This window comes from Malurus melanocephalus, unplaced genomic scaffold (assembly GCF_030028575.1).
Source record: "Malurus melanocephalus ecotype Western Australia unplaced genomic scaffold, MMel_1.1 scaffold_369, whole genome shotgun sequence".
Classification (NCBI taxonomy): domain Eukaryota; kingdom Metazoa; phylum Chordata; class Aves; order Passeriformes; family Maluridae; genus Malurus; species Malurus melanocephalus.
In genome coordinates this window covers 325,667-346,932 of record NW_026623601.1, presented here as the reverse complement: position 1 = coordinate 346,932, position 21,266 = coordinate 325,667, and the positions used below count along the sequence as shown (strand labels likewise).

Genomic DNA, 21,266 nt, shown 5'->3' with positions numbered 1-21,266 from the left:
CCCAGGACACAGCAGCCATATCCCCCTTTACCTCTCCCAAAATTCTGATTTTCAGCTGCCCCTCGCACTGATCTCAGCACAGACCGAGCCACCGTGTGTCTTTGACAATCCTAAATTTGTCACCTCACCACTGTCTCAAGGAAAYACCCCTTAAAGAAGCACAACTCTGTCTACCCCTGTGCTCAGGTATCCAGAGCTCCAGAGGGTTTTCTGAGCCAATTATCTTGTTTTTAAAAAAAAAAATAAGATTAAAAAGCAAAACAAATGTGAGTTTGTTTAACTTGTGCTCCCAGTGCCTTCCAGGACAAGGGCGATCACCCCTGGCCCGATGAACACGCCGAGCATCGCTGCAGAGGGACATTCCCACAAGCAGGTGTGGAAAACATTGTTTAACCAGGGAGGGACAGATAGGCTTCCTGCCCTGCAGGAGAACTGCTCAGAGTCTCGCTGCTGGATTTCTAAAATCTTTAAAAATCTTTAACATTTTAATTTTTTTTTAACTCAGGCACAGGAGCACAGGGAGTCCCTTAATGCCTGTTTACTGCAGCCTGCTTCTACCAGGGCACACCTAAGAGCTCCCCAGAACCACAGGGCAGGCACATGGGYAGCTGTGCCCTCCCCACAGCCCCGCATGGAGTGCTGCTGATGMCTGATGATTGTGGATTATATGATTATATGATTTAATTATATACKATTGTATGATGTATTATATCATACACAGCATGTCTTTTTTCAGCATTTTCCATCCTGCTGAGCTATACACCTGCAATCCCATTAAAACACCAAAATAAAACCCTGATAACGTGGGTGAGGGCAGGGTGAAGGCACCAAACACAAAGCAGCTCCCTCAGCTGAAGATCCTTCACTTTGTTCTTCCCCAGCTGCACGAAGCCCCCAAAAACACAACCCCACAACTCAGCCCTGCACTCCTTTCCATTTATCCCCACCAAGAACCCAAAAATCGGTGAGAGACAGAACCACACCTGACCCCGAGTCTGTTTCCACACATTTTGCACCCACAAAAAGCTTTCTTTTTGGTTTTTTTTTTTTTTTTTTTTTTGGTTTTTTTGGTTTTTTTTTAAACATAAGAATCTCACGGTCCTGACACAAGAATGATTTGTCCCCTACAAGGCCAGGCTGAGAAAGCTGGGGCTGCACAGCCTGGAGAAAAGAAGGTTGAGTGGACACCCCAACAAACATTCCAGAGATCCAGAGGGGCTACGAGGGAGCTGAAGAGGGACAGGAATTATACAGAGGGGATGAGGAATGAGGGGCTCAAGCAGAAAAAGTGGAAAATTAGGTTGTGCATTAATTAGGAAGCACTCCAGCACTGTGGGGTTTGCTCTCCGAAAGCATCACCACCTTATAAAAACCATCACTGCTAACCCTTCTGCCCAGCACACACTGATTACCACAAAATCATTATTTTTTCCCCTCCAAATCATCTTCCTCGCTGCATTTCCAAGCAAGCAGCCCCAAGTTTCAACCCCCATGCGTCCTGCTGATGTTTTCCCTGGATTCCACTCCAAGCTGGAGGGAGGAACAGCCTCTGTCCCCACTTTATTGATCCAATCTCTCCTCTGACAACAGATCCTGCACTTTACCCAGAGGGGGAAAGAGCTGCTTGGTTTTTCGGGGTTTGTTTATAAAATACGGCCAATACAGGATCTGTGAGTGAGGAGGGGAGGAAAGGAAGAGGCCTGGAAGTGACTGAAAACAATTCAGTGCAATCACAGAAAAATCCACAGCATCTTTACTTCGAGTGATGGAATGGCCTGGGTGGGAAGGGACTCAGAGCCCATCTCACCCCAAAGCCCTGCCACACCTCCCATTGGGCATTTCATTGCTTTATGTTGGTTTATCTATTCATTTGTGGCTAAATAAAGGATATGGATATCCTTTTTTACATTTTTTTATTTATTTATGTTATCAAACACACTGGCCAGTGTGAAACACCTCCTTTCCTCTCGCATTTCCCAGGCACCACTTTGCAAGGTGACAACACACTGTGAGCATAGCAGGATGTCAAATCTACCAAATCTGACCAAAACTCCAGGTCTGACCAAAACTCCAGGGCTGCACAAAATTCCAGGGCTGCCCAAAAATCCATGTCTGACCAAAAATCAGGGCTGCAACAAAATCCAGGAGTGACCAAAACTCAAGATCTGCCCAAAACTCCAGGGCTGCCCAAAAACCCAGATCTGACCGAAACTCCAGGACTGCCCAAAAATCCAGGTCTGATAAAAAAACTCCAGGGCTGCCCAAAGCCTACTCTGAGCTCTCCCAGTTCCTCCAAGAGCTTCAGTGCCTTCCGGGACAGTCCCTGGAGCTTTTTAGGAGCAATCCTGCTGGGATTCTGGGCTTGTGGAGCCAGTCCCTGCAATATAAGCAGTGTTACACRTGCACTGAAGTCACCGTCAGGCATAAAAAGGAAACAAAAAAAAAATTATGAACAGCAGCCACAAAGGGCAGGACACTGTTAACTAATTACGAGCTGCTTTATTAACATGGAACTAATCCACAGCTATTTAAAGGTGGCAAACCTAGACGGAAATAATTAATCTGACTATATATAACAGAAATTCTCTATAAAAATCATCAATGCTTTCTGCAGTTTGCCATCCTTTTGCTTCTCGCTGTCAGGTAATGCTCCACAACTCATTTGCAGATCCCTTGAGTGGAACTGCTGCTTTTTCCAGTCAGGTGCTCAGACTGATCTCTRCTGGCAGTTCTGTACCTCAGCTCTGCAAATCCAAACCTGAGCCACCAGCCCAAACAGAGAACACGGGGACACGGATACCCCAGTGGAGGTGAACAGACCATCCATCCGTTTCAGTGTTAAATCCACATAAAAATGACATTATTAGAGCTTGCCCCTGGCTGTATTTTCCTCACTAAGTTTTCAGCTGAGGAAATCCCTCACGGTACATTGCATGCTTTTGCAAATCACCGCCCTGACCAGCACTCACAGCCGCTCTGAACACCAAAGGTGCTTCCAGAAAGAAAATATTTCTGGTGAACACCCAAAGCCCCAAAAGCTTTGTGCCCCTTCTCCCTCCTTGCTAGGAGTACACAAGAATATCCACGATTTCTACTTCATGCCCCTTCTCCCTCATTGCAGGGAATACACAAGAACATCCAYATGATTTCTACTTTGTGCCCCTTTTCCTTGTTGGGAATACTCAAGAATATCCATGATTTCTACTTYGTGCCCCTTTTCTCTCYTTGCTRSGGTACACAAGAGCATCCACAGGATTTCTGCCCCCACAAATTTCACAGCAGTGCCACCAGGTAGATCTCTCATCAATTTTGAGATCTCCAAGAGTACACAAACCAGTGCAGGTGTCCCCAACACTCAGAGAAGGAACAACCAAGAACRACCAAGCGGATGAGGAGCGAACTGAAACCTTCCCATGCGTCACCCGAAACTCTGAACAAAAGGTCCCGAGCAAATCTGGAAATACCACCTCCTGTTCGCTCCGGGGAGCTCCAATTTAAAGTGGTCAACAGCTTGGGAGTGATTTTTTTTTTTTTTTCCCAGAGCGGAGCAGGAAGAGGCGCAGATTCAAGGCGAGCGGCGCTTTGGGAGCCGRGAGCGCGGATCCGCGGGAGCACAGAGCCCTCGTCGACGAGCCAGGCTCTGGCACAGGGGCCCAAGGAGCAGGATGCTTCTGAGCTCCATCCAGCTTCTCAGCAAGAGCAGCGAGAACAAGCAGTCTCACAGATGGATCCGCGTGGGAGGGAGAAAGGATAAAAGTCTGCCTCGGGAGCCTGTTCCAGCTGCTACCGGAGCCTTGCAGGAGTCGCTACAAATTGGGCAGAGCTACCTATAAAAACCGACTGCCTTGGCTTTTGGAGAGGCCCTCTCCTCTCCCAAGCCCATGTTTTTCCTCCATCCTACTATTTCCACATTCCAAAGAGTCCAAGGCAGGGAGCTGAAAGCAGCACTTGACAGAAGGTAAATGCACACTGGGAGTTTATCCCGTTCCTTCATTCCCTCCTTGCACATCACCCTCAGGAGCAGATTTTTGAAGGCTCGACTGAGARGTGATTAAAAACTGTCAAGTTGGAACCTGAACTAGTGAGGGCAGCCCTGCCCATGGCAGGGTGGTGGAACTAGATGGTCCCTCAGACCCCTTCCAACCCAAATCCTTCCGTAATACCACAATTCCAAATTCTTTTCATCCAAAATCTCCCCAACAACGTTTCCAGTGTCAGAAGGAGGTTGTGTGGCCAGCAGACAGGGAGCTCACCTCACTGGCGGAAAGCCATTCTTTACCTGGGGTTGTTTTGCAGCTCCTCAGGTAGGCAAAGGCAGACAGAAAAACATTTACCTTTTCTCTTCACGTACTTGAGCTGTTCCAGCCACACGCGAACTCCTTGTTCTTTCTGACAAAGAATCAGAATTGCTGGTCACTAGCTGTGCCTAACCCATCTGGTCTCCCAGCATAAAATAGCTGAGTACATGTGTCATCAATCACTGTTAATTACTTCATTAACTTGGAAAAAGAATATTGACTTTTTTTTTCAAAGAACAAACATTGTTTAAGGTCAGTCTAGCTCTCTTTTTTTYCCCCCTTTTTTTWAATTGAATGCTATCTGATTACCAAGAGAAAATAATTTAGTGTGAACACTCCAGCAATGCTGCCACACAACTTGTGCAGTTCCTCTGTGTGGTGAGACATCTCTCGGGTCTCTTGTGGAATTGAGGTTTGATCCTGAAGCTTCGTGCTGCTCTCTGCTCCATGCCCATGTTCCCATTCCCACCTGCTGCCCCTGTGCCTTTGGGATCCTGACCTTTGTCACGCTCRGGGACAGGAACAGCCTCAAGGCCTCCACAAACACATTGCATCACTGTGGAGAGGACATTCAGCCCTCTGCTGTCGGCTGCAAAAAACAGTGACACGGAGAGGGGGATCCCAGCGGATTGTGCCTTTTCACCCGCTGCCAGCACAGGATCCTCACAGAGGGACACAAAGTCCCCCTGGACTGTCCCCCAGCTCCAGAGGCTGATGGAATCACCCCATGTCCCCAACATGAGCTCACCTTCCCTGCAGGCACAGGGTCCCTCTGTGCATCCACTCACAGAGCCTCTTCCAGCCACTTTTTATCACATTTCAGTATTTATCACATTTTTCCATGCCTCAGCTACTGCCTCCACCCCTCACTGTCCACCCTCAGAAAGCTATTTTGTTTGAGGGCATTCCCATACTCCTATCCCCCAATATCCCATAATTCTGCCTCCCAAAGCAGGGCTGTGCTTCCCAGGAATGTGTGAGGAGCTCATGCGAGCACCCTCGACCTTGGCTCAGCACACACAGCACACCCTCACCCACAAAAGCTCTRGGATCCCTCCACAGGCTCCAAAGTTTACATTTTTGGGGTTTTATTCCTCCTGCCTGGCACTGAATGTTAATAATGATCCCAAAACAATGCCCAGCCAGACCCCAGTCCTGATGAACTGTGCAGGATTGTGGAATCTCAGAATGGTTTGGGTTGGAAGGGACCTGAAAGAGCCTCTCGTTCCAACCCTAACACGTGGTGCCACTCTGCCATTCTCCTTTCAAAGGGTTTGTTTTCCTACAGCCAATAAAAATGTCCCACAGCAGACGAGTGCATTGTGCATTTGTGGATTTTACCCATCCAAACCAAATTTTCCCTTTGAGCATAAAGGACAGTGCACCAAACAGAAAGCAAGAAATCACAGCCTACCTTTCAAGTGCAACAGAATTTGCTTTTTTTGGTGGGGAAAGCCAGATTCCTCTCCCCATGGGAAAAGTGATGCTGACCTGTAACACAGCATCCCTCTGCTCCTGGGATCACCCCTCTGCTCCTGGGATCACCTCTCTGCTCCTGGGACAATCCCTCTGCTCCTGGGATCATCAGGACACAGGGCAGTCCTGCCTCCCCTGCCAAAGCTGCTGGGACTTCAAGCCCCAGCGTGCTGATAACTCCGCAGGCAGGAATCCCCATGAGAAGCTGAAGAAAATACATGTCTTTGTAGTCACAGGGGTTCCATGTTTTCCAGTTTTAAATTACAAGTAGCATTTTTGAGCCACGTCCATGGGCAGAGTAGAAAACCAAGTTAATCACCACAAAACTGTAAATTCCTGTGTTTTATCCCTCTAAATAGGGTTAAATCTGTCTTTACCAGCATCCCCCGTYAATAAAAACTAAAATCTTCAGGCAAATATTTCAGTTCTAAAAGCTGACAAGCAAGAAAATCAAGGAAGGAACAACTGGCACTACTCAGACTTGTGGGGGTTTCAGCTTGTTTATTACAGATTTATCTGTTTAGTAACACCAAAGACAAAAAAGAACAAAACCCTTTAAAGAAGTACCTGCAGGTACTTTGACTAAGGCCAGCAAACTTTTGGGAACTCACTTTSACCCCCAACATCACAGTGAGTCCTTAACTCAGTGTAAGAAAGGGCTCTGCTAACTTTAGGATTTACACCACATTTTATATGGCCCCTTTTGCCTGTTTGCACCATGTGAACACAGCAAGGTCAGCTGGAATTGCTCTTTGGGGTAAGGAAACTGGGCTGGAAAGCCCCACAAAGACTGGGACACATTTCAAGCACTGCTGCAGCACCTGCCATGGGGGCTTTTTAAAGTTTTACAATATTGTCAGGCACCAGCTGAAAATGGATTTTATCTATGTGGCCCCAAGGAAGCCTTGCAGCCCTAACTTAGGGTTTGGGTTGGAAAGGACCCTAAAGCCCATCTCATTCTATCTCCTACCATGGGCAGGGACACCTTCCACTGTCCCAGGGTGCCCCAAGCCCCAATGTCCAGCCTGGCCTTGGACAYTGSCAGGAATCCAGGGGCAGCCACAGCTGCTCTGGGAATTCCATCCCAGGGAACAATTCCCAATTCCCAATATCCCATCCATCCCATCCCTCTGGCAGTGTGACCCCATTCCCTGTGTCCTGTCCCTCCAGTCCTTRTCCCCAGTCCCTCTCCAGCTCTCCTRGAGCCCCTCCAGGCCGTGGCAGGGGCTCTGAGCTCTCCCTGGATCCTTCCCTTCCCCAGGTGAGCACCCCCAGCTCTCCCAGCCCGGCTCCAGAGGGGCTCCAGCCCTGCAGCAGCTCCGTGGYCCCCTCTGGGCTCTCTCCAGCAGCTCCAGCTCCTCCCCATGCTGAGTCCCTGTGCTGGGTCCCAGGGCTGGAGCAGCTCCACAGGTGGGCTCTCATCTGAGCAGGGCAAAGCTCAGGGATCCTGCCCCTGCTGCTCACACTCCTTTCCATGCAGCTCAGGACACAGGGCTTTGGGATTCCTGGGCTGCAGAGCACTCTGCTGGGTGATGCTGAGCTTCTCATCCACCAACACCTGCAGCCCTTGATGGCTTTTCACCCTGAACAGCACAGACAGATTATTGCGCCCAGTAACTTTCAGTGTTTCACTCCTCCTCTTTCAGTGTGGGAAGAAGCACAGTCATTTACACCTGCTTTTGTCCCTCTTCAGCCTTTTAAAACATCAAAGCTCAATCTTCAGGGGGATCTTTCATTCACTTTCCTGGAGCTGGGGATTTGGCACCTTTGCTGCTCCTAAATATCCTCCCATAACTTCCTTCCAGGAGGGATTGCTCTTTAGGCATCACAAATCTCTGCAGGATCTCCTTTCACCTTTCCCACCTTATCCCTGCTGCTTGGGACACCCTGGAATAGAYGGACAGCAAAGAACACCAGGTGAAAACAAAGCAAATCCAAAGATTTTGCATTTAAGCGTTAACCTGGATACATCTTGTACCTGACAGGAGCTTCTAGAGTGGTGGGAATAGGTCTTTTTTCCCACATTACAAGAGAAGACAGCCTCAAGTTGTGCCAGGGGAGGCTRGTGGTGGATTTACAGAATAATTTCTGCATGGGAAGAGTTGTCAGTCCCTGGCACAGCTGCACAGGGCAGGGGTAGAATGCCCATTCCTGGAGGAATTGAAAAGCCGTATGGATGTGGCACTTGGGGACAGTGGCAGTGCTGGATTTGATGATCTTGAAGGACTTTTTCATGTGTTTCTATGGATTTAATGACTAATAAGTTAAATTATGGCAGAGGGAAGAATAGGCCTGAGAGCCACTGCCTGCAGCCACCTCCACCCAGCCACGAGTGCTGCTCCTGCTGAAGGAAATCACCCAGCACACTCCTCTGGATTTCAAGCGTCTCAGAATTTACATTTCAGCACCAGTTTTACATTCAAGCAAAGTACAGGGCCACTGCAAAGCAAACATGAGTGCCATTACCTCAGAGCACTCGGCATGCAAAGCACACTCCAAGGCTGGGGCGGGGGGGGGGAAGGAGATTGCAGGAATTTTTTCCTGAAATGGAACGGGGAGATAATATCGGCGAAAAGGAGCAGAGGCTGCTGACATATCTAGACTCCCAGAAGCCAGTAAATATGCAAATRGGCTGCCATTTCTGCCAGAAACACTCAGAACCAACTTTGATTCTGCTCAAATATATCGCATTAAACAAGAGAGATAAGCCCAGCACTGAATCTACACAGAGCAGCTCCCTTTGACCAAGACAGCTTTACTTCTCTCTCCAGGAAATCCTGAACAAAGCTTTCTACTCAAAGAAATATCACGGTTTTTAGGAATAACTTTGGCCATTTACCTGTTAGTAGGCTCATTTGCAAGTCCTATTAAAAAYTCTACATAAAGCCATAAACCATCCTGCAAAAGCGGCATCCAACACCGGTCACAAACCCTCCCCCAAAGCAGGAAAGGCCTTGTTGCCCTGAAGCCACGAACAGCAAATTTCACACGAGATGTCAGAGAGGAGAAAATAAAGGGTGTATTGAATGTGCATCCCTGGAGACAGAGATTACAGAGCAAGAACTGAGGCTGATGTGACCTGATAGCGGATGATAAACTCAGGAGATGATAAAGGCATTCCCTGGACATCCATCTGTTGTCCTTGGAGTCTGGACAGACACGCTGGGCAGAAATACAGACACATGAAAATACTAAATATAGACAGGATTTATTTTCTTATATATATATAAATATAGCTATAAACACTAGGGGCAAAGAAAGCATTTCTTCTTTTCCCTTCATTTTATCTGCCTACCATACAGATATACGAAAATATCAGATAGAGAATTTGTTTTCGTTTATATGAAGTATAAATGTGTGAGATATAGATAGATAGATGTAGATATATGTATATCTATACAAACACCAGAGGCAAAGAAAGCATTTCTTCTTTTCCCTTCATTTCATCTGCCTACCATGCCATTTATGAAAATATTCAATAGATACAGGATTTGCTTTCATTTATATGAAGTATATTTGTGTGAGATTTATATATATACACACATATATATACATACATCTATAAACACCAAGAAAGCATTTTTTATTTTGCCTTCATTTTATCTGCCTATCATACCATATATGAAAATATTCAATAGATACAAGATTTCTTTTCATTTATATGAAGTATAAATGTGTGAGGTAGATAGATAGATAGATAGATAGATAGATAGATAGATAGATAGATAGATAGATAGATAAACTGATGTTTATATATGTATATCTATACAAACACCAAAGGAAAAGAAAGCATTTCTTCTTTTCAATTCATTCTATCTGACTACAATAGATACAGGATTTCTTTTCATTTATATGAAGTATATTTGTGTGAGATTTATATATACATATACACATACACATATATATATACACATCTATAAACACCAGAGGCAAAGAAAGCATTTCTTATTTTCCCTTCATCTGATGTCCCTACTGCCTCTGAACTCGAGCTCAAAGGCCAGTGCTGGCTATAGTCTGAGACACACGTTTTGCACATTGTAAAGCAAGAGCAACTCTCCCCAGCCATGGCAGGGACTGAACGCAGCCTCAAGAACTGATTTCATTCAAGAAGGCCGTTTCCTAACCCAGGAAAAACAGTACAGCCTGGACCCYTCCTCAACAGCCCTTGGCTGCTCTTCTGAGATTTCAGCACATGGGTAAGAGCACAGAACTTCAAGCAGCCACCAGCATCACAAAAGAAGCGTGTACAGAAGCTGGGAAGATGTACAAAACCAAAATGAGACCTTTGCAGGCTGAAGAAGCCTCCCCCGTACGGCACAAACAACAGGAACGATTTCCCCGGTGAGGTGAGGCGCTGCAGGGAGATGGGACCTGCAGGAGGAGCAGGGAACATCCCCACAGCTGTGACAGACACAGCACAGAGGGCAGGAGGGCTGCGGAGAGCTCCCAGGCTGCAGGAAGGTTATGGCAAAGCAGCTTTGCTGGCGGGGAGGAGAACAGAGCTACGGCCAGCAGCGGTGAGGAACAGGGAACAGGGAATAACCCAGACAAGGCCAGAGCAGGAAATAYCTGTGCAGCACTCACCTGTGCTCTGTCCCTGCTCCCTCCACCCCAGCCAGCCCCACAGGACAGCCCAGCAGCTGCTCTGTGCTTGCCTCAGTTGSCCTGGCTGGCCCCAGTCACTCTCACAATGCCCTTATCCCAAATCYGAGGCTGCCATCATTCCCATTCCCTTGGCAGCGCTGACAGGGAGCCTCAGAGCTATATGCTGAGGGCCTGGAATTGAAATGAACGATAACACTGTAAATAGAAGGAAACAAATTCCTTAAGGAAAACCTTTTCACATGCCAGATCAGTTCCCAATAGTAACTGCTCTGCTTTGACAAGAGATAAATATTTACAGTCTGAAACAGAGAACACCTTGTGTTGCAATACTGGAACGCAAACCTTGTCAGTCCTGCTATCCTTAAGAGAGGGTTTTGATATTTAAAAGGGAAAAAAAATGAGAAACAAACCCCCGAGCTGAGCACTTAGAAGCACACACACATTATTGTGCTCATTTACCCCACCAAAACAAAAACCTGAAGGTAGTCACACAGAGAAATTGTCAAACATGCTGAATCCAGAACAGATTTTCTCAAAAGGAGACCTCATCCCCCAGGGAATGCAGACAGTTTACAGCAAAAGTCTAAATTATTGCCAAGAATATGCTGCTTTTTTTTATTTATTTAAATGCAGTCTAAGTTGCTCCTCTTAGACATTCCTCGGGCGAATGCAGACACTGAAGATTTTTCTTACTGGAGCAAAGAGGCAGCAAGGAGGATCACATGTCCCTGTCAGGATATCCAATCCCATCTCCCTGGATCAGGGCACTGCACACCAGGAATACCCTGAGGAACAGGGAAGGGAAAGCCTACCAGAGGCTGAGCTATCCCAGCTCCCAGCCTGCCTCCCCAGCCCTGGGCCTGATCAGCTCCTTGCAGCCAAGGAAAGAATGTGGGGAATGCCATTCATAGTGGCACCGGGAAGCTGCAGGAATGCACAGCACAACCACTGGATATCCCTGTCCCCAGCAGAGTGATAAGATGCTCTCCTTTCCATCCAGCTCAAGTTGCTCAGGTCTGCTGCCATTTCAAACGAGGCAAACAGCTAATCAAACACGAGGCCTTTATCCCTGCATTGTCTGTGCAGTCCAAACTCCCGTTTGTGMCGGGATCCGCACTGGCTGAGCTGTTACACTGCATAATTTCATATCTGAGCTGCAATTTTCCTCACCCAACCGCTGCTTAGGATTTTATGGCCCGCTCCCTTTGAAGTGGCGGGCTGATCAAAGAGTTCAATGTCTGCCTGCCCCTCTGAGGTTCCTCACTTCCTTCTCCCCTTCCCAGGGAATGGTTCCTGGTGCTGAACCTCGCTGGCCCGGCCTGGCAGCTGCCAGGGCTGGTGCTGCCCCATGCTCCCCTCCCTGCAGTCAGCCCAGCCTTATGTTCCATGCACAAGTTGTGCGTTCGCTCCCCTGCTTCCAGCATCCCTGCACAGCAGTTTATTTTTAGAGCAGCATTTTTAGAGCAAAGCCCAGAAGCAGCACACTTTCGGTGCCAAACTGAATTCAGCTGGGATTCCAAYGCTGTCAGCCGGCAGGGGGACACTGGGCTTTGATGGTCACAGGGCTCTGGGGCTGCTACCACTGACCCCTGGCCCTCCCAGCCCCACTGCCCATGAGCGACCACAAGGCTCAGCCCGATATGTACCATTCCCTCTCCAGCAAAGGAATTGTTTTTCCCTGGGTGTGCAGCTCTCTAATCCCCTCGCAGCAGCAGTGCCACGAATCAGGCAAGAACCACGAAGTCACTGAGGGTGGAAAACACCTCCAAGATCATCAATCCAACCTTAGAGCAACGAGTGCCACATCCACTTGTTTCCTGGATGCCCCCAGGGATGGTGACTCTGCCACTCCAAGCCCGACAACTCTTCCAAGGAAGAAATTCTTCCCGATGTCCACCCCAAATATCCAGACAGAGAATGGTACCAGACCAGGGGAGCCTGGAGCTTCCCCCTTGCAGGTCCACACCAGAGTCTGCAATCTGGGGTCCCCACTCACAGGCAGCTCAAGGCACAGCTGAGATCCCTGCTGGCTTTACCAGGTGCTGGATTGAGCCCTTCACCACCAATGCAGCCAAGGAGAAGTGCCCAAACACACCAAGCAAGGCTCCCACCCAGCTTTTTGGGGTCAGAGGTGGTTTGCGAGTTGCAAACACCAATATTTGCCTTCCTTTTACTACAGCTTGTTGTTTTCAGTGCAATTGCAGAATAACAGGATCAGTTCCACAGGTACCACCAGCACCTTTTTCTGCTGACAGACACAATCTASTGCAGGCAACAGCAGCAAAAGACACCCAGACACAGCAACTGAGATGAACAAGASCGTGTAATCTATGTAAATCCACCCCAAATCAGCAGCAACTGCTCATAWAACTGCACAGTAAAAGCCTTTTCTGCTTTCAACAGCTCACAGAATGTCCTCATGAACAAGATTGCAATGACAAGGCCATCTTCTCCAAGGTATAAAGCAGCCAGTGCCAGATCCACACTTTGCCCTGAAATCACATCRAGCCTTTTTGTCCACTGACCCAGAAGTCTCCAGCTTTCCTGCAGCTTGGATAGTTTATAGCACAGAAACTCAGATTACTCTTCCCTGTCATGAGTTGGTGGTTTTTGCAAAGCTTCGAGCAGGAAGTGTTTTTCCTGATGTTAAATATTCCCTTCACTGTTGTGATTGAGCCCATCCTCCAAGGCTCCATCCGAGGCAGCAGGGATGAAAAAGGGATGAAGGAAAGCYTGACAAGGAAAGGCAACCACAGCCCCCAAGGAAGCATGAGGTACCCAGCATGTACAATCAGAATAAACACTCCTTTCTAGTCCTCTCCCTCCTCCTTTGATCATGCTTCCAGGTCAGTATCGTGTGAGAGGCACTCCTGACTCAAACACATMCTTCAGCCTCCCTCCACCAGGATCTGACAGCAGGTATCAGCTGTGGAAATAAATAAGTGAAGAACATTTCCTCCCAACCAAAGCACTGCTGTTTGATTCAAACAGGAAACCTGTCTCRGGCAGGAGAAACGCACAACACAATCCATAGGCAGAGTAATTTCTTTTGGGAGGCTCACATGCATCAAGYAGCAAGGAAGAACTGAAATATAAAYACAGATCAGGRTAGCCAAGGCCTSTCCCAGCCCACGGGAAGGACTGGTCACTCTGGGATCCCACACCAGAYCCAAACACACCTGACTGTGTGTGGCCTCTCTCCCCTGCCTTCCCGTCCCCTTCAGCACAGAGCAAGGACAGGACACCGAGTTTAGAGCATTGTCACCATCCAACACAGCCAGGCCTCCATCACCCTGCGGAGTGAGAGCAGCACTGAAACGTGCACAACTCTGCTGATCCCTGAACCCAGCCTCAGCAGGGTCCAGGGAGAACTCTGCTGATCCCTGAACCCAGCCTCAGCAGGGTCCAGGGAGAACTCTGCTGATCCCTGAACCCCGCCACAGCAGGGTCCAGGGGCACACAATCCAGGGGTTCATTTGTTGGCCAGCAGCAGAAAGAGCAGGGCAGACCAGGCTTTCCGCTTTGCATAGGGAGCAAAGAAGGGCTGAGCTTCACAGCAACCCAACAGAGATCCTGCTCATACTCCTGGAACGATTCAGGCTGGAAAAGACCTCCAGGACCATCGAGTCCAACTAACTAAGCCATGTCTGTTTCTGTCCCTGCCCCTGGAGATGCTCCAGCAGCACAAACCACATTCAAACTGCACCCTCTCCTTAAGAAAGCAGCAGGGAACTGCAGAGCGTTCTTGCCCTCTCCAGCCCAACAAAAGCTGCCAGCCTCCATCCCCTCCAGCAAGACCTCCGTAAGAAACATGATCCASTGTGTTCTGAGTTACTCCAAAGCCTTCTGTGCTCCCTTTTCCCCAAGTAGCCTGCAGAAATGAGCCAGGCTTCCCAGCAGGACAACCATCCCGCTGCGCTGCACAAGGCCGAGCTCTGTCACCACCCGGRTGACCTTGTCCACACCGTGACTTGGAGAGGTCCCCACTCTTGACTCACCCACAGCACTAGGGACAGCAATTTTATTTTATTGTCAGCCTCTGATGGCTGCAGAAACAGCTCTTCATTTGAAGAAATAAGTTGCACAGATGCAGTGCTGTGAAATAAAACCCAGCCTGCAGGAAAGCTCAGCTTCACCCAGGAATTCTTGCTTTGGGAGCCCTCTTGATACACAGTCTGCACCCTTCCAATGGTCCCCAGGAATTCCATGATCTTTACATCCCTGTTTGCCTGCAGCTGGACCCACTGCACCCAAAGTGGGACCCAGAGCCCATTTTCCATCCCATCCCACCCCCTTCCAAAGCAGTGTTCACCAACACCTGCCCACTGCCACTGTGTTCCTYCTCCCTGCTCTGAGCTCCCAAGGCTAAAACCCACAGGCTGTTCCAGTTTGCAGACTCCTTGTTGGTTTACAGGTGTGAATAATCACATTTTTCTTCACTTTTGTGCATGTTATTTGAGCAGAGAAGCAAATCTGACCACTCTACACACACATGAACCTATAGCAAAAGGCAGCCCCTTTTTTTTTTTTTGCTCTCCACAAGAACCACCTGTATTGAGGATTTCACCAGAATCCACAACAAACATTAACAAGAACTAGATAACTGTAGCTTCCATGGGGGGAAATATAACCTTCCAAATGCTTTGAACAACACTCCTTTTCTGAGAATTTCTCGGGAACAGCACATACCGGGATTAATCCCTCGTTTCAGGCTCACATTGCGGACCCTTTCCTCGGAGATAAAGTTTTGTCAACACAACCCCAGAACTAACCTGAGCGTTATTTTCCCTGAGCAAATGCRGCACGAGCTGTTGGAGCAGATCAGGAAAATCCAGGCAGGGGAAGGATGTGAAGTGACTGGTGACAGCCCAGTTATGAGTAACTGCTATTCCTCCAAGTGAAGCTAACACAAATTCTATCAGCAAACTAAAGCTCTCCCGTGCACGTGACAAATGGAAGTTCATTTTACACAGAACAAGACACAGTGTACTAATGCTCGCAGAATTTAACTGTAATTAAGTCTCGCTGACAGGCACCTCATTAAAGCGCCACTTCTCCAGAAAAATTAATAAAGTGAATTATTTCCTACGTGTGAAATATCAGGGTTTTTCACTACTCATGAAAGATACATGGAGTTCAGYTCAGCTGGATGGCAGTGCTCCCCAGAATGAAGGAGTGACACGCTTAAAAAGACATTTAAAACAACACATGGCTGTGCTGCCAAAACCCAGGCTGAGATGCTCAGCCCCTGCATGTTATTTTATCCTGTGATGGCAGAAAATAAAACCCTTAAAATACAATTCTTCATCCAGCAGATACAGGCAGATAGATAAATAGATAACATAACTGGCTTGCTATTAGGAAACCAAACTAAATTAAGACAACCTAATCTTGGCCAAGCTAAAAAGAGGATTGTCATGACCCAGGGATCCAGTTCTCAAATCACAGCGTTTTGGGGTTTAAATGCTTCTGATGTGAGGAACAAAGGCTCAGCCATTGATGAGGGCAGAGGGCTGAGCGTGCCCAGCACCATGAGCCAACACRCATTCCTCTGCACTAGGAGATGGCTCGTGGAAGCACATTTTAATCAAACTTTCCTAAGGTAATACCCAATACAAAAATGYACCAGAAAAAATGAAGCTGATCAAGATGTGCTCAGTAATGAATGCCATGAAAAGGCCTGAATTTTCAGAGAGGAAGGCCAAGCTGTAATTCCTTGCAAAGAGAAAACCACGGAAGCTTTCCAAGAGATTTTTACAGCCTTTTTCTAATTGTTCCCTTTTTCAACATCATTATGCAACCTCCGTGTGCTTTCCTGCTTCTCTACCCCCTTTTGTTTCACCCATTCTCTCCCTCCCCACCAACTTCTTCTAAATGCTCTGAGCTCCTTTAAGACAGCCAGAAATACAGTGCAGATTTTTCTCTCCTCCTCCTCCTCCTCTCAGTTTAAACTGCCCAAATCTTTCCGGTGAAGAAGCATTGCCCAAAATCTGCTCGCTATTCAAGCAGCCCTGGCAATGACAAGCAGCACTTCATGAATCATCTGTTATATATTGCCTTATCAACACGGTCCACTGCAGGAGAAAGTAAACCTGGCCCACTCTGGGCTTGTGCACAACACAATCAAAATGCAACTGGCATTAATTACAGGAGGGCTCTGAGGAGTTCTCTCATCCAAGGATTCCATATAGGCTATATATATATTTATATAYATATATATATATTAGACAACCTAAATCGAACAAAAATGCTAACAGCCATTTCCTCCCCCACCACACACAGCTTTTACTTTAATATTTTAAAAGACTGTTTACCCCTTTTACTGGTTTCCAATATTGTCACGTTTCTAATTATTAAAGCAGACAGCTTTAGTGTTTCTGCTGTTTGTCAGCTTCAGCTATTTGAGGTAAACACACATATTTTTATGGGGTTTTTTCACCCCCCCCAAGCCAAACCTCTAAGCTCAGCAAGTGAGGAGAACCTTCCACTGCTCTGTTTCCTTCCACTGCTCTAAAGCTTGAACTTGGAGAGCCTGGAAGCAAAGCTAAAATGGAAGAGAGAGAAGCTATCAATGAGGGAAGTGGGCTGAAAACTGAAAAACAATTGTGAATTCAGTGACAAGACACATCCCATCAGCTTTTCAGTCCAGTAAAACACATCCTTACGAAAGCACCAACTCAAGGGATTCCAGCAGGACTCTGATAAAATCTAAACCCACACAGACTAGGCAGCAGGACTGAAAAAGATGATGGAAAAGCGATGGGATAACTGGAAACTAAAGGTGAACTGGCAGAGCAATGAACTAGAATCCGACACCACCAAAGGAGCCAGCAAGAAGAATACTGGCAAATATTTAACAAGTGTCATTAGCAGTGGCCCAACAACATATTCAATTAATATTTCCTTGTGGTTTGGGACAAGCTCTGCCATTTGGAACAGGCCAGCAACAGAACCCACTCAGCAAACAAACTCCTCTGGCAACATCACTGTGTGTACTCAACCATGGGTGCAAGACCAGGCAAAGGGCTGGGGTTTATGTTTTTATGTATAAATACAAATGCACAATGCCAAGGAGTGCACAAACACTTCTGTAGCTCGAGGAGGACACTAAAGAAGTGTTTTAACCCCACGGTGAAGCTGGCCCAGCCAGGCAGTGAGCACTCAGCTCCTGAAGGGAACATCACTTAACCCACACAGACCCAAGGCAACCTCCAGAAAACATGGGCATAACTGGTTACAGTGACCTTTCAAAGGTCCAAGAACAAAAGGAATGCAAGATGAAGAAAAACTGTCCTAAAATATTTGATTCTATCCCATCTTGCGAGTTTTAGCCTCTTTGTTTGCAAAGTGTTTGGGCATTTCAYGTATAGAAAGTCTGCAGCTTCCCCTGATTTGAAAGCTGCAAATGAACCTTGAGGACAAGCTTCAGGCATTGCACCAAGTTTCTGCATCAGATACACCTTAGACTGCCTTTAAAAGGTCCATTCCCCAGGAAGCACGAAGCATTTGAAAGAGAGATAAAGTGGGCAAACAAAGCTAAACCCATGGGCAATTTTAACCTTTATTTTGAACAAGTCYTGCTCCTCACCCCTGCAGTTCTAGGGGGATTTAAGGTTGAAGACTCAACTCTACCTTTTCTGCAGGCTATAAACAGGCAGCTCCTGTGCTTCCACTGTGTTTATGGCAGGAATTCTTGGCGCTGAAGGTGGGGAGGCCCTGGAAAAGGTGGCTCAGAGAAGCTGGGGCTGCCCCTGGATTTTTGGGAATGCCCAAGGTCAGGYTGGACAGGGCTTGGAGCACCCTGGGCCAGCAGAAGCTGTCCCTGCCATGGCAGGGGTGGGATGGGATGGGCTGGGCTTTAAGGTCCCTCCTAACCCCAACCATTGTCTGGCAGGAGGCCAGGAGAAAAGCAGKCACTGACCATGGGAGCTGAAGTCACACATGCTCGGGCTGCTGCTCTCGAGGAGTGGACAAAGCATGAGGCTGGCAGGTCACAGGCTGCTGGTGAAAGCAGAACAACCTGACAAGATGGACAAAGCCTCCCCCAAAACCATCCCTCAGCTAACACAGCTCCCTGGGACTCACGGAGCTGCCCAACCCAAGGGTTCAGGAGGCAGTCTGCAGTTCAAGCCCTTGAAGATTTGGGCAAAACACATTTTTCCATGAGAACCCACTGCAATCTGCACCTACCTAAATATCTCTCATCAGCTCCTGCTACCAGGTAACTTCTTCAGGAGTTCATCAATCTCCACGTGTCCATAAACACATCACTCCTCGTTTTAAAAAAATCCTCATTCTTGTATTTACCTTTTCCTGTTGTGACTGCACTGTTGTTTCTATCTTTTTCTGCACTAATGAGACGTTGCCTGTGAAACATAAGCACAGCAGAGAGTTGCATCTTCACCAGCATAAAGATTATGCAAAAAACTACTTTTACTGTTTTCATCTAGTCACAGAATGGTTTGGGTGAAYAGGGACCTTAAAGCCCATCATGTTCCACCCCCCTGCCATCTGCAGGGACACCTTCCACTATCCCAGGTTACTCCAAGCCCTCTCCAACCTGGCCTTTTTTTATTTTCCTAGTGATTCACCATCAGAAGGCAAGCAAGAAAGTGAAACTAATTTCCATGAAGGAGCTCACCAGGATCTCGGTAYCCTCCACCTGTCATCTCCCACCCTGGACACTCCCTGGGCCAACCAAGAACTTGGTAGCTCATATCGGGCAGTTTTCCTCTACTTTAGGACAGTCTGTTGAGGAGATTTTAGGAGATTTTAGGAGATGGCAGCACACAGACACAGAGTGCCCAACCAAGATTTCCTCCCAAGAGAATACAAGCTTTTCATGCCATACGTGTGCTTTCCTTCCACGCCTCCATTCCATTCAGCAAATGACAAATTCTTCTGGCATTCAGGTGATTTTCAAAGTTTTTTCAAAGCTTTTTCTAATCTGCCTCCTTTCTAAAGCTAAGTCCTGAAGCAAAACAAACAAACAAAACAATGAAACACAGGGCAGCAAAGTTAAAATTGTGAAGATTTAAATACATTTTTTCCGCTAAGTTTAGACCACCAAGGGCACAGCTTAATATCAGCGTTGGGATCTGTCAGATACACGTGCTAAAAAATGCCATCCAAGGACGAAGGGAAAAAGCAGAGAATCCTGGAAAGCTGCATCTTCCACGTTTCACTTTATCCAGAAAATCTGCAGCCGCTAAAACTTACTCTTTCTAACTGGGTGGCATTTTACATTTCCAAATGTAATTGAGTGAGCGTGTTGCCATGGCGACAGCAGGGTTCTGCAATAACTTTGTTGCCTTGTAATTGCTGTATATTTGTATACAAGCAGCTGAGCTTTCTTTAATTCAATGCCCTCAACTCTCCCAGCGAGGCTGCGGAGCAACGACGGCAGCTTTTTAGGCTGAGAACTCCGAACAGTGGTGCTGGAAACATCAGAAACGATTAAAACTCAGCGCYGCGACCGACCGCATTACACACACACACACACAAAAAAATAACCCCACCACGAAACCCTGCCAAGAACCAGATTATTATATAAACTTCAGAGCTCCTTAGCTTTTAAAAATGCTGCCGTTACAACAACAACAACAACAAGGAAAAAAAAATAAAAGCACAATTCAGATAATTAACTCCAGGTAGATTTGGCAACGAGCGAAGCACTTTGAGGGCAGGGAATAATGCAGCACGAGTCCCATTTATTGACAGGGCATCGCAATACCAGTAAATCAAAACGCATGGGCCAGGGGATTATTCACTCGCTGAGGCTCCCAGGGCCAAAATAATGCCTGCTCCATCTCCTCGGCCTCMGAGCAGCGTTACGAGGACAACGGGATGCAGCGCTGGGAAACGAGCACGGCAGCGAGCTGCGAAGACGGGAGGGAGCCGATGCCTCGCCGCACGCCCCATCCCAGGCTTTTACGAGGCGTTTTCACACCCTGAATCCACCCACACCTTCCCGACGCAGCTCCCCACTCCTTGGGAGCGTTTTCAGAGCTGTAATCCAGCCCGGAATATGAGGCAAGGCTGGAACACGAAATCCGCTCGTACGGGCGTTAGCGGTGACGACCCTAATTTATGCAAATCTGCCCAAACAGCCTATTGACAGGCAAAAAAAAMCATCAAAACCAGCACCTTCCACTACCGCCGAGTGGGCGCACAACACAATTACGCAAGTGCTTCGAGCGAAGGGCAGGCTCCCTTCCCCTCCAGCCGCTGCCCAGCGCCGAGCCCTGGCAGCGTCAAATTATTGTTATGTAAATCCATCTGCTCCGCGGAGCTGTCAGGGCGCCGCGAACGGCCCGGACAGCACATCTGGGCCGCGGGCAGCGATTCGGGGGAGCGCCGGCACGGCGCAGCATCGCTGTGCCCTGATAAATCCCTGCAGCAAAACCCACACGCGGCTGCCGGGCAACACCTCCCTGCCTCCCTCCGCGCTCCTCCGCCAGCCCCAAACCTCGGCTTTTTCTGCTCAATTTCGCCCCGCGCAAGCCAAGGCTTGAGGTTTCGCGGCGGCACACGTGGTCGATCCACCCTCGGCCCCCCAAAAGCGGGGAGCCGGGGCCGAGGCTGCAGCCCTGGGCCTCGGAGCTGTCACTGCCACCGCCGGGCTCCCCGAGAGCGCCGCGCCGCCGAGGGCAGCACCCCCGGTTCGCTCCTCCCGGGCTCAAAAAAAGCCATTTTGGGGTTGTTTTTTTTATAAGAGGAGGTCGGTGCCGAGGGGCCCTCGGCCGAACCCGGCAGCCCCGGGGAGCGGGCCGAGAGAACACAAACTTTCCCCAAGTCCCGCGGTATTCCCAGGATAACGACAAGGGAAGGAGGCGCAGGGGGAGAGGATGGAAGAAGCGACCCCGGGCCGCGGCCCGCCCGGCGCCG

General features: G+C 48.2%; 1 protein-coding gene across 1 annotated transcript in view; it reads right to left on the bottom strand.

The window, feature by feature from the left end:
* The window catches only part of HDAC4 (histone deacetylase 4), a 136,972-nt gene that overhangs the window by 114,826 nt on the left and 880 nt on the right, over positions 1-21,266 (bottom strand). The gene's annotated exons all lie outside the window — the stretch shown is intronic.